Raw genomic sequence first — 12,736 nt, 5'->3', positions numbered from 1 at the left:
AGTGCTGCCAACAGCCCCAGTTTATCCGACATTGTTCGGCACCTTAGGATAATGTCCTTTGGAGCTGCATTGGGGGCCTGTGGAGATTTGGAGATTCTGTAAACTCCGTCAAACAGGAATGTTTTGGCCTGTCTTGTCGGCAGTACCGCGATCACTAGGCGCCGAATTAAGTGGGGCAGTTCCTCTAGTGGCACTGTCTCTTGCACCCCCACTGATTTTGATATTCTTACGTCGGCCCCTGTTGTCCAGCAGGGCTGGACAGATTCTCCTGAGCCCTTTGCAGTTGTCGTACTGTGTCGCCCAGTGTGTGGAGGTTTTGCTTTAGGTTTACAACTTCTTTCTCTGTTGCTTGAGTGCGTGCGGTCACTTCCTGCACTTCTGTAGTGAGCGCCGCCAAGTCTCCTTCACACATATGTTTTAAGATTATGTTGGAGGCCTGCCAGCATGATTTGAATGTCCCTTTTAGTGGCTGGGACGCCGTCATCTGGTACCCAGCGATGGCAGTGGGAACTTGGTGGGAGGCTATAATGTGTTTCTCTCTCATCTGAGGGTAAGGTGAGGCCTCTTAGGGAGTGGGGGTCTGCGGCACACTGGGCGTTTGCAGCATTTGACATATGTCACTATGGCTTCAAGGTGTTTGGGGTCTGTTTTGGGGTTTTCCGACCCATCTCATCTGCGAGGTGTTGATCGTTCTGTTGGTTCCAGCCTGGGTGTATACCACGGCCAGAGCTCCTCCGTAAGCTCCCTTTGCTGTACGCTCATGAGGTAGGCCTTGCTGCCGAGGCGTCGAGTTTTCATGCCGGGAGTCATGAAAAACGGTTTTGGCTTTGTCAGAAGGGTGTTCCGCATGCAGCTGTGTTGTGTGAGACCTTGTATTTCGCTGGATGAACGCAATATTTGGTAGTTTTAATTTGTTTTACTCAGAGCTCAGGGAAATGGCTTCCGCTCCGATGCAGTATCAGGCTCGGCCCCTGAGTGTTTTGCATTTTCATTCTTTGTTAATGGAGAATATATTCTAGTTTTTCTTACTTCTCCTACACCTCCTAACAGTTATGGCTCCATCAGACAGTTCATACTTAGGGCTCCTCTTAAGCTTTCAGGTATCGTTCACTGGGTCCCACTTCTAAGAACACCAGAGAAAAGTCCTCAGTCAGCACAGTACATTATTAGACATGCTCAAGCATGTGTTTACATCTACATTCAGCCCATGAGCGAGTGCTTTAACAGAGCAGTTTAGAATGGTTGTTGAAGGTGACTCATCATTGTGCATGTACACATTTTGCTGACGTGCCCCGTTTTCAGGCAGGCTCTCCTCCATCGTATCAGGGCAAGCTTTTTCCAGTCTTAACAATATTGGGAAGCAACAAGAAGTTTGAAGCTAGAAGCTACATGAATGACGTGTGCATATAGCAGATTTCTTTTGGAATCTATGACGATATACATCCATTTGGTTCTTAGAAAATATTAAAATAAGACATGATTGATATAAATGTATCTAAAATAAACTTATCAGAACTTTTTCGAGCTTTCTTAGGCGTTAGGCTTACCGGTTAGTGTTGTGACATTGTAGAACATATTAAATTTATATATCTTTCTTTTGATTAGATTTTCCTTGGGCCCCTTGGGACCATACATTATGCATTCCCTTTATTTCACAACATGACTGGCATGCATTTTTGTTCTCAGTGGGTTACAATTTTACCAGGTATACCCCCAATGTACGTTCCAGGATCTTGCTGGTATTACTTATCCTACAGGAGTAAGCATGCTGTTAGGTGATCATGGATTTCTTTGTATGTCCTTTAAATACTATTGGAATGCTGATTCTTCTTCTTGCACATTTTGGCTGTAACACAGTATATCACTGTTTAAGATAAATGTTGTTAGTTCATGAGCTCTAAGAATCCCTTACAGTGGTTTGTTCTGTTAAAACTCATAAGATGTACCTAATAAGGTCTCCAATGAATTACATTATTATATCACTATTTGAAAGTTGTTCTCATTTTTATAGAATGTAATACTTGGCATCACATTCTAACTTAAAATTTTTACATATTTATATTGTTCACTTGTACCTGTGGCTATATATCAGTATCTCTCTCTAGATCAGTTCCAAGAAGAACTTCTAAAGTGCTCCTGAAAATCTAATCTCCTCCAATCACAACAATCCCGCACAATCCACGGATCACGAACCCCTCAAAAGAACAAGGGGCTCCTGCTGCATCAACCGATGCCCTTCTTCACGCCGCCTAAAACACCAAAGCGGAGGGGCAGGCCTGGGGCCTACACCACACGCAGCCAGACTGGGAATCGCTGCTATACGGGGCCTACAGGGCGGACGACTCAGACTTCTACCCACTAACGCAAACAAAAATCCCCGCACAAGTGCCAGTAAGGGGGTGGTGCTCCCAGAAAACCAACACCCAGACGGAGCACCGCGACATCGGAGCACTGCTCCAAAAACAAGCACGGCCCAAGATGGCGCCCACAGAGAATCCTCGAACCGAGTCTCCCGAGACCACAGGCGAGCACCGCCAACAAGGTGAGCTGGGCGACTTCCACTCAGGGGCACCCACTCCCACAGAGACCCCAGAAACCGCGACCCCAGCAACCAAACATGACCTTAAACTTCTGCTGCATGACTTCCACAAAATACTTGCGGCTGAGTTAGCTGTCCTCCAATCAGACATACAGAACACCACCGACAGGGTGAGAGCTAACGAAGAGGACATATCCGACCTACAAGTGGGGCTAATGGGCAATCCACAATACACAAGCTTACACAAGCACATCAAAAACTGTCACTACAAATGACAGCTATGGAGGACCGGCATAGACGGCACAATATCAAAATCCGCGGGGTACCAGCAGCTATCTCCACGGAAGAACTGCCACACTTTGTCCGCAGAATGCTAGCCTCGATTATGCCCCAGACTACAGTGAGAAGAATTGCTATTGACGGGGTATACAGACTTCCCGGGCCAACCAGGCCAGCACCGCACCCCGCCAGAGATGTTATTCTCCGGTGCATGACACTACATGACAAGGGACAAGTTATGTCTGCCCTGAGGGGCAAAACGCCTCTAGCATTCGAGGACACCCACCTCACCTTTTATCAGGACTTGACAAAACCAACCCTGCAATGGCGAAAAACACTTGCACCAGTAACGCAACGACTGCGGGCAGCAGACATCACCTACCGCTGGGGACCACCTGGGACCCTACAAGTGACTAACAATGGGACAATACAATCGCTCACCTCTCTAGGAGAAGCACCCAAGTTCTTCTCCACATTGGGACTGGCAGAGACACAGACCGGCCCGGCGGACGCTGCACACGGCAGGGTATGGGACCCCGCAACGGTCAAGCCCTTTGTCCCAAGAACTGACAGGGAAGCTAGCCCAGACACCTGAAAACAACCGGAGGCAGACGAGCTGCAAAAGAGACTCTAGTTGCTCCACCTAACTTCAAACGCACCTCAGGCCTCCTCATGAACCCGGGTTCTTATTGCTTTTACTTATGTTACTGTTATGCTTATTTTTATTGTTTTTCACTATAAGAGCACCGATCACTTTGCTTACATCCACCCAATCCCCATACGAGACAATGAGGGGCATGATCCCGACCCACACCCCCCCTCCCCCCGCAGTCCACTGCGGTAAGGGGCACACACAGAAACAAAGCCTACCAACCTCAACCGGCAGACAAAAAAGTCCTGGTAGGCAAAATATAACACCTTTAACAAAGCCTGTTTTGACGTGGACTGCAGGCCCAAGTCTCCCTCCCCCCCCCCCCACCCACAAGTTCACCACCACTGTAGTCAGGTCAGTAGAGCCTGCATCGGACGGTCCTTAAAGCACACAAATTAAGCAAAGTACCTTGGTTGCAAAAGGCTAAACGTTAATCGCATACTATACGCACAATCCTTGATTACTTGCACTGTTAACCTTCTTAACTCCACCACTTACTACTGACATGTCCAGTACATTAATTACAAACAACCTGAAAAGCCAGCACCGCATAGACCGTAAATAATCAGATGTGATAACATGACACTGTACCCAATGTACCCAAAATGTCTTTTCCATACGCTATGTTTTACTCTGTTTCCTAGTTTTCTCATGACCATTAACAAAAAAATTTTTAAATGCCAAATTAATGTTATCTTATGTCTAAGAACAGTTTGCACCAGCAGTTGTGGCAGTGTAAACCGACTTGTATAATCTATGCACAAACAAAAATAAAGAATTAAAAAAAAAAAAAAAAAAAAAGGCGGCAACAATTGCCACAAAAAGGAAAAAAAATAATTATTACACAATGGAAAATGCACATATTAATTATATCCTTGAATATTTGTTTTTTAGAAAAAAAAAATATTACAGGCCTGTTTTAAAAAATATCTATAGATTCCGGTAAGACAAACTCTTTAGGTAGAAAATTCGACATCTTTATTGTACTTATGGTAAAGAACTTTCCTCTGCTCTCAGCGAAAACGCCTTTTTTCTGGTCTCAATGGATGACCTCTTGTTTTTTACTATAATCTTACTAATGAACAGTTTAGCAAATAGCAGTTTTACTGGCGTTTTATATATTTATATAGTGCCATCATATCCCCTCAGAGACACGTTTTTTTCTATAAAACAAAAACAAATCCAGTTTTCGTGTCCGGGGATATGAGAGGGGATATGATAACATTATACAAATATATCCAGGGCCAATACAAACCATTGTGTGGAAATCTATTCACAAACTGGACTTCACATAGGACACGAGGTCATGCGTTTAGACTGGAAGAAAGAAGATTTTGTCTAAGGCAAAGGAAAGGTTTTTTTTACTGTAAGAACAATAAGGATGTGGAATTCTCTGCCTGAAGAAGTGGTTTTATCAGAGTCCATACAGATGTCCAAACAGCTACTAGATGCATACTTGCAAAAACAGAATATTCAAGGATATAATCTTTCAATGTAGGGTAATAACTGCTTGATCCAAGGATAAATCTGACTGCCATTCTGGGGTCAAGAAGGATTTTTTTTCCTAGCTTGTTGCAAAATTGGAAGTTCTTCAAACTGGGTGTTTTGCCTTCTTTTGGATCAACCGCAAAAAAACAAATGTGAGGAAGGCTGAACTTGATGGACGCAAGTCTCTTTTCAGCTATGTAACTATGTACTATGTACTATTCCATTTATTCATTTTAAAGCTAGCATCTGCACTTTTTCTAGTTCTGCAATATCCTTCTTCAAAATTGTTGCCCAAAATTGTGCTGCATATTCAAGGTGGGGTCTCACCATTGATTAATAAAGAGGAGAAATTATATTATGATCATGTGAATCAAAACCCCTTTTTATACTTTATAGCACTTTACTAACCTTTGCAGTGGCAGACCACCATTGCACACTGTTGCCTAGTTGTTATCTATAATTGTTCCAAAAAGTCCTCATATTTTTATGTCATCCCTAATTCAACCCCATTTAATGTAAAAGTGGTTTGTTGGTTACTTATTACAAAATGCATGACTTTATCTGTATTGAGTCTCATCTCCACGGCCTGCACAGTCTCCCAATTTGTTCAAATCTCTCACTAGAGTTATTCTGTTGTGTTCGGACTGTATTATTTTACCTAGTTTTATGTCATAGGCAATGCCAACACATGGTATTCAATGCTCACTTCAATATAATTTATAAATGGATTAAAGAGGAGTGGACCCAGGGCAGAATCCAGATGTTCTCCCCTTACCACTTTTGTCCAGTTTGGAAATGTTCCATTTACAACTACTCTCTGCACTGTCTTTGAGCCAATGTTCTAGATATATTTTTCATCTGAACTAACTGGTTTCAGTTTTACTAGTAAGCTTTTGTGTGGAACTGTATCGAACACCTTTGCAAAATTCAAATAGGTCGCATCCCATTGGAAAATTCTAAACCATATTTCTACTAACGTCTTAATAGGAGGCGATTTAGTTAGTCTGGCATAACCTCTCTTTTATAAAACCATGTTAATTCCTACTTATATTGTTGTTCAAAATTAATTTGTGAATGCTATTCTTTACCAGTCCTTCAAATAACTTCCCACCATAGATGCAAAGGTTATAGATCTCTAGTTTCTGAGTTGAGCTGTTGAACCCTTTTTAAATATGGCCACCCAACGCTATACCAGTGGCTTTCTGACCGATTGGTAGCCTCTGGGGGAGAGGGCAAACTGTGATGTTGATTTCCTAGTTGTATTGTTGCAATCTACTACTGCTGGTAGTAGGGTTGTGGTCTGGGCCTCATTTGGATTAACTCTCACTCTCGAGCTTCACTTTATGGACTTCTTCTCACCCTTTTGGTTCAACTTCTCATCCCGTAACTCGACCTTCATCTTCCTCTTTTATCCTCTATGCTTTTCCCTGGCTTTCTCTCAGCTTTTCTACCAGTACACTTATGGGTAAAATAAAATTATTTTGTTTCTATGTGGTGGATGACCATCTCTTGCCATCATGCACATTTTGTAACCATAGGGGACATGGGTTTCTTCTGATTCCATTTGTGCCCTTATACACTCATTTGTTCATGTCTTACTGAACGTAGTTATCATGTACTGGTATTTGCTCTCGTATGTTGCTTTCTTTTTTCTTCAATAAAAATGTAATGAAATTTTTTATATATATAAAAAAATACATTACTGCTTTTTCCAATCCTCTGATATGATTCCAGAAGAATTAAAAACAGTCGTATGGATATTTCTACATGAAGTACTCATGGGTGAATACCATCTGGACCTGGGGCTTAACTTGCATTAACCTTAATTGTTGTAGCACTGTATCCTGTGCTGACCAATCACACATTTGCTGTAATACTTTGCTAACAGGGATTTGCAAACTTACAGCCCTAGATTATTTCCTATATATATATCGAAGGAAAAATAAATATGTAGTATTACTGCCTTGTCCTGATCCTCCTTGATTAACACACCCATCTCAGATTCCAAGTGACAAACACTGTCTCTCTTAACCCTGCTCACCTCAAATCTGCAGGGTGTTCCATGCCCTCTTACAGGCATTTGAGCCCACTCTGTGTAGGGCAGTATGGAAAGTTCCAATGTCATTAAAGGGGTTAAACCCTTTACACACAATAGCAGCTTCCATAAGATAAACCACAATACCCAGATTCAAGGATTCAGATCTTCTAGTATAGGTTATTGATGACTTGACCCCAACCATTATATCGGGATGATGTGGTTTTAGTTATCAATATCAGTTTAATACATTGTAATAAAATCTAAATCATAATGTATTCCCATTGGCAATCTCCATTAATGAATGCATTGTCTAATTTGTTTTCATATAATTTCAATGTGATTGCTTCCAATGCATGATAAAAATAGAAACAAACTGACAGACTAGGTTCATTTTCTCTGTTTTAGTTTATTTTTAAAATGACAGTTTTAACATCTTCCAATGATAAAACAGTGGTGCTGTTATAAGAAATGTTTTAGTAAAGACAGATGGATGAAGTTTGTTAGAAACTTCAAAAGTTTGAAGAATTTTGTTTTAAATGCACAATACCGTACCACATTTTTATTCTAAATAAATAACTGTACATTAAAGTAATACTTCCTGTTCACATTGCCTCTCAGAAGCAGCATTTTTTTTCCTAAGTTGAAGTAATAGCATAAAACAATTACTACCTAAAAATATAAACTTCTCTTTTAATCTTTAATGTGACAAATGTGCATTTAGCTTAAAAAATATACTTGTTCTTCCCATAAAAAAGCATGCTTAGGTGCAGAATTATCAAACTTGTCTTCCATTGGTAAAGAGAGGTCTTTAACCTCTCTACTACCAAACAGTTTGCGTTTGCAAAAATAGAACATTTGATACATGATGTGCTAGCACATACATATATGATACGTCCGCAATTGTGTATGGACTCCTGTTCAAATACAAATGAAAATTGTGTATGTACACAATTTGTATTAATTTGTACATCCTTTATAGAACTATTGGGGAAATGAAAAGCTTTAGACAGGAAAAAAAAACAACAACAATTTATCACACACAGTAGGTGCCCCAAAATGTATTAAATATCCTGCTTAGAGGACCCTGAATGCATTTATTATCAATATTGTTTACTAAAATGGTAAAAGAATGTCTGCGTTTGAGCATAATCCCCACTTACAGTTAAATCATGTTTGTAAAAATACAAATACTTAAAACGTGTTATAGGAATCTGCCTAAAACTCTATATAATGCCAATAGGGACACGAGAGACCACCTTCTCCCCTTCTTCCTCCCTGACTTTAAGAATTGTGTTATCTTTAACTGTTTGAAAGGGGACTGTCATTTATAGGCCATTTGCAGACATTGAGTGAAATGGTTTTTTTCTACAAGCTGTTAATCATTCCTGGGGTATAAACAAAGGCAAGTGAGGCTTTATAGACTACATTTTGTTTTGCAAAGCAAATTAAAGTAAACACATGTAGATATGTTTTTGGTAGTGAAGAAGTTAGAGGCACAACGTACCTATACATGTCAGGTAACATTTCTGTATGCTGGATGTTTTTTTTGTTTTTTTGGAGGGGGAGTGGTGGGGGGCTGGGGGATTCTTTTTTGCATAACCTGCAGCATTTCCCTTTTTTGCTCCAAAATGAGTGATCTGATGTTCAACTCCAACTCCCAAACATAACTCCCAACAAGGGCCTTGTGTAACCAGCCCATGAGCATTACCCCAATTTCTAATTTGCCTCGAAATGTACACTTGCACTAGGCAGACTGGGGACATGTCCCTACTTTCACAAGATGTGAGGCACCATGGTGCTAACCAGGGATGGCTGCTGAGTAGCCCAAACCGAGGAAAGTTGGTAATAAGTAGTATGGTCACTGAGAGGAGTTGCAACAAATACTGGATCCTCAAATGTTATTTTTAATAAAAAAAAAATAAAAGCATGGGGCACCTCCTGCCTGCATTGTCTTTTTAAGAAGCCACAACACTTGGATTTCCAAAAATGAATTCAAGTACAGCAACACTCTTTAACCCCTTAAGGACACATGACATGTGTGACATGTCATGATTCCCTTTTATTCCAGAAGTTTGGTCCTTAAGGGGTTAAACGTCTCTTAATCACACTTCAAAGTGCAGGAAGTTTTCAGTCTCTGATTCTATCCTCTCCACTATCAGAATTATTGAGTTTACCTATACTTAGGATTTCAACAGCAACAAAACAAAGCCCCATCAGTTATTTAATAATGTGCAAATTGGTAAAAGTAAGATCCACATGGTAAGTTATTTGTATGGTCCAGCTTTGCTCAGGGCAGAAGTCACAGCAGTCTTAACCATTTCCTGGTAAACTCATTATTACATTTGTGCCAGTCTTAAGCCAGCTAATTGGAAAAAATGTCAGATGAAATACTCCAAAACTGCAGCAACTGAGTAAGCCAAATAAAGTGTGAATGGGATCCACAATTTAAATACGTTCTCAATAAAATCTGCAGTTTAAAGTGTGATTAGTAAAATTCTCAAGTGATAGACTGATCAGAAAACCAAACACTTTCGAAACCTTAGAGTATCTACATTACTAAAATTCACAGTCAGAGAAGTATTAAATGATCACTATAGAGTAAGGAACACAAACATGTATTCCTGACCCTACAGTGTTAACACCACCATCTAGCCCCCCTGGGCCCCTCATGCCTCCATAAATATAGTAAAACTCTTATTTTATTCAAGCCTGAAGCTGTAAATCTGCATGCTGTTAGACTCCGAAAAACAAGTAGTCTGCTGAAATGTGATAGCCTGATCCAATCACAGTGCTTCCCCATAGGATTGGCTGAGACTGACAAATAGGCAGATCAGGGGCAGAGCCAGCATGATTCAAACACAGCCCTGGCCAATCAGCATCTCCTCATAGAGATGAATTAAATCAATGAATCTCTATGAGGAAAGTTCAGTGCCTGCATGCAGAGGGAGGAGATACTGAATCGCAGGATGCTGTGCACAGTGCTGCCCTGTGCTCTGCTGACAGCAGATTTGAGTGGATGGAGGCATATTATGCCTCCATCAACTCCAAAGTCCCTCTGGTTCACTCTGAGTGACTACAACTGGAGGTGTTCCTAGCTTTGAATGTAAACACTGTATTTTCTCAGAAAATACAGTGTTTACATGAGAGAGGCTGCAGGGAGCTATAGTTCTCACCTGAACAACCTCATTAAGCGGAAGTTGTTCAGGTGACTATAGTGTCCCTTTAAGATCTCACATGGTTCTAGGCAGGTTACGGATTTGTTTCCTCTTCATTCTTTAAATAGGGATGCTAATTGGGTCTAGGTGGCTATTTACTTATGTCACCTTATGGGTAATCCTGCTGTAATCTCAGTTGCAATTTTAGCTACTATTCTAAGAAAAAAAATAAAACTGTTGTGCTTTACTATTAATGGATTACATAATGTAACTCCTTCACAAGACAATACACAAAACTTGTCATCACTTGTCATCAGGGATAATTTCCTAAGCAGTCATCTTGAATGGGCTAAAAACTGTAATAATTATATGTTTTGCAAATCAAAGTGTTTGGCTCAATTTAACAATCGCAACCATAACCAATTGAATTATTCAGTTAACCAGATCTTTGCATAGAACAAGGGGCCTGAAAATGTGCAGAAAATATTGAAATCTATGCAGTGTCGAAATGTTTTCATTGTTTTTTCTAAACAGCATATAGCTTACTTTATTCTTCAGCTTAAATCATCTGGTTTTGTTCACATTTGTACTTGCACTTATCCATCTTTATAAACATTTATATTATGTTAGCATTTACAGTTTAATTGATTACAACATTAACTAGCAGTGATATGTTAAATTATGTTTTTTATGAGGTTCAGAGTGAATTAATCTCTGGTTAAGGGCAGTCGTTATATCTACCTATTCCTTGTTTTACTGTGCTCTTTAGTAGGTCCCTCCTTGAAAGGTTTTAGGACCACCCATTTCCTGCCTTCCTAAGGATGAGGACGTGGATGGTTACAGGGGGAATGGAATGTCCAATAAAAACACAGCAGAGTACTTTTGTTTCCATGGTGATGACAATAAAAACGTGCTCACCAATGGCATAGGATGCATGGCAAGCACATGTTTTTTTTTTTACCATCCTCCGCTATAATTACAAAGCATGCATTGTAGTTGATGTGATAATTCCTACAAGTCATTCACTTTTCCAGAGGAATATAGGAACAGAATTAAAGACATCACTCTATTCGCCAACTGACGTGCTGTCAATTGAACAGTGTAGCTATGGGGAAATTTTGTCTAAGAACCCAGAAAATGATGGCATCTCAGATCCACTCAGGTGTTTGGGAATGCGCCCCATTGAGTTTGGAAGAGAACTAGACTATTTGCTCTGGCTACATTGTAACCAATTTGGCCTTTATTAAAAAAAAAATATATATACATAATGAGCAATGTCCTTCTAGACTTTCACTGTGCTAAGCTCATCATGTTGTTTTTGTGTTATGGATAGATCTATGACTAAATCTAGTTTTATTATACAAGTTTGTTTATAATGCTTCAAGGCTGCCCCAAGTTCTAAAAATGTATCTTTTTTTTTGTCAGTAGTGGGAGGAAGCTATCATGGCATCCCTGAATTATGTTTTATGGATTTTAAACATACTTTTATGAGGTTTAGTGAATAAAAACTAAAAAGGGAGCTCAGTCAAAGTGCCTTTGAGTTACTAATTTCAAACCAAATAAAGAGCTTAGTCATTAAAGTAAGCATGTTACAAGTGACAAAGGATGCCACCAAGTATTTCAGAGCAGAACGCAAGAAGGGAGACAACAATTCACAAATGTCTCGGACAAGAAGTGCTCAGTTCAAGATACCTGGTAACTGAGTGCAAGTGAAGGCTGGATCTTTTACTTCCAAGGTCAAATAATAAAATTATGCCAGTCCCAACCCACAAGTTGTGTAGAATATTGACCACTTGACTGAGTACCCTCCTAACTGGTGAGTTAGTATGAAAAGTGGATTAAAGAATTACGTGAGTTAATCACCATGGAAACCAGCAGGCACATCTCATTGGTGACTATGCCCCTTTTACATATCTGCATCACAGAACTCCAATAATCTCCATCTCACCCTGCCTCAATGACTCCACCATTCTATGTTTTATCAATATCTCCACTAATAGAGTAGACTCTAAATTCTGGGCCAATGGTGGTCTATAAGGATTGGGTTGTGAAGCTCAGCTCTAAACCCCAGGGGAGATGGCTGTGGTGCAAAATGTAAGTAAGAGGTGTGTTGCCTCTTATTCAACATCCCTTCCAAAGTAATAATCAGAATTCCTTCTTTTCTATAAAATAAGGCACTAATTTAGCATTTTTTTAAATGTGGTTTTAAAAAACAGTAACAAGCGTTTCACAGCTGTATTAAAAACAAAACAAACTGTTATTCATGCACTAAAGATTAAAATAAACTCTGTAAAAGTTATAGTTATATATCTATTTTTATATATATATATATTTACATATTTATATATACATATATTTTATGAAAACTCTTATGTACAATGTATCAAATACATTTTTTCTTTACTTACACAAACTCTTGCATATTTTTTTTTTTTGTGCCGCAAAAGCAAATTACATTTATGAGCTACCCATACTTCTCTGAGAAGCTAAACCCTTTTTGAGCTCAAGGGCTGTGCAATCCGTCATTCGCCACCCATGGATCTAGAAAAACGGCCCTGATGTAAACATTGTTGCAATGTTTCAAA

Source organism: Pelobates fuscus, chromosome 7 (assembly GCF_036172605.1).
Source record: "Pelobates fuscus isolate aPelFus1 chromosome 7, aPelFus1.pri, whole genome shotgun sequence".
In the NCBI taxonomy this organism is placed as follows: Eukaryota; Metazoa; Chordata; class Amphibia; order Anura; family Pelobatidae; genus Pelobates; species Pelobates fuscus.
Note: the sequence above shows the minus strand (reverse complement) of the source record.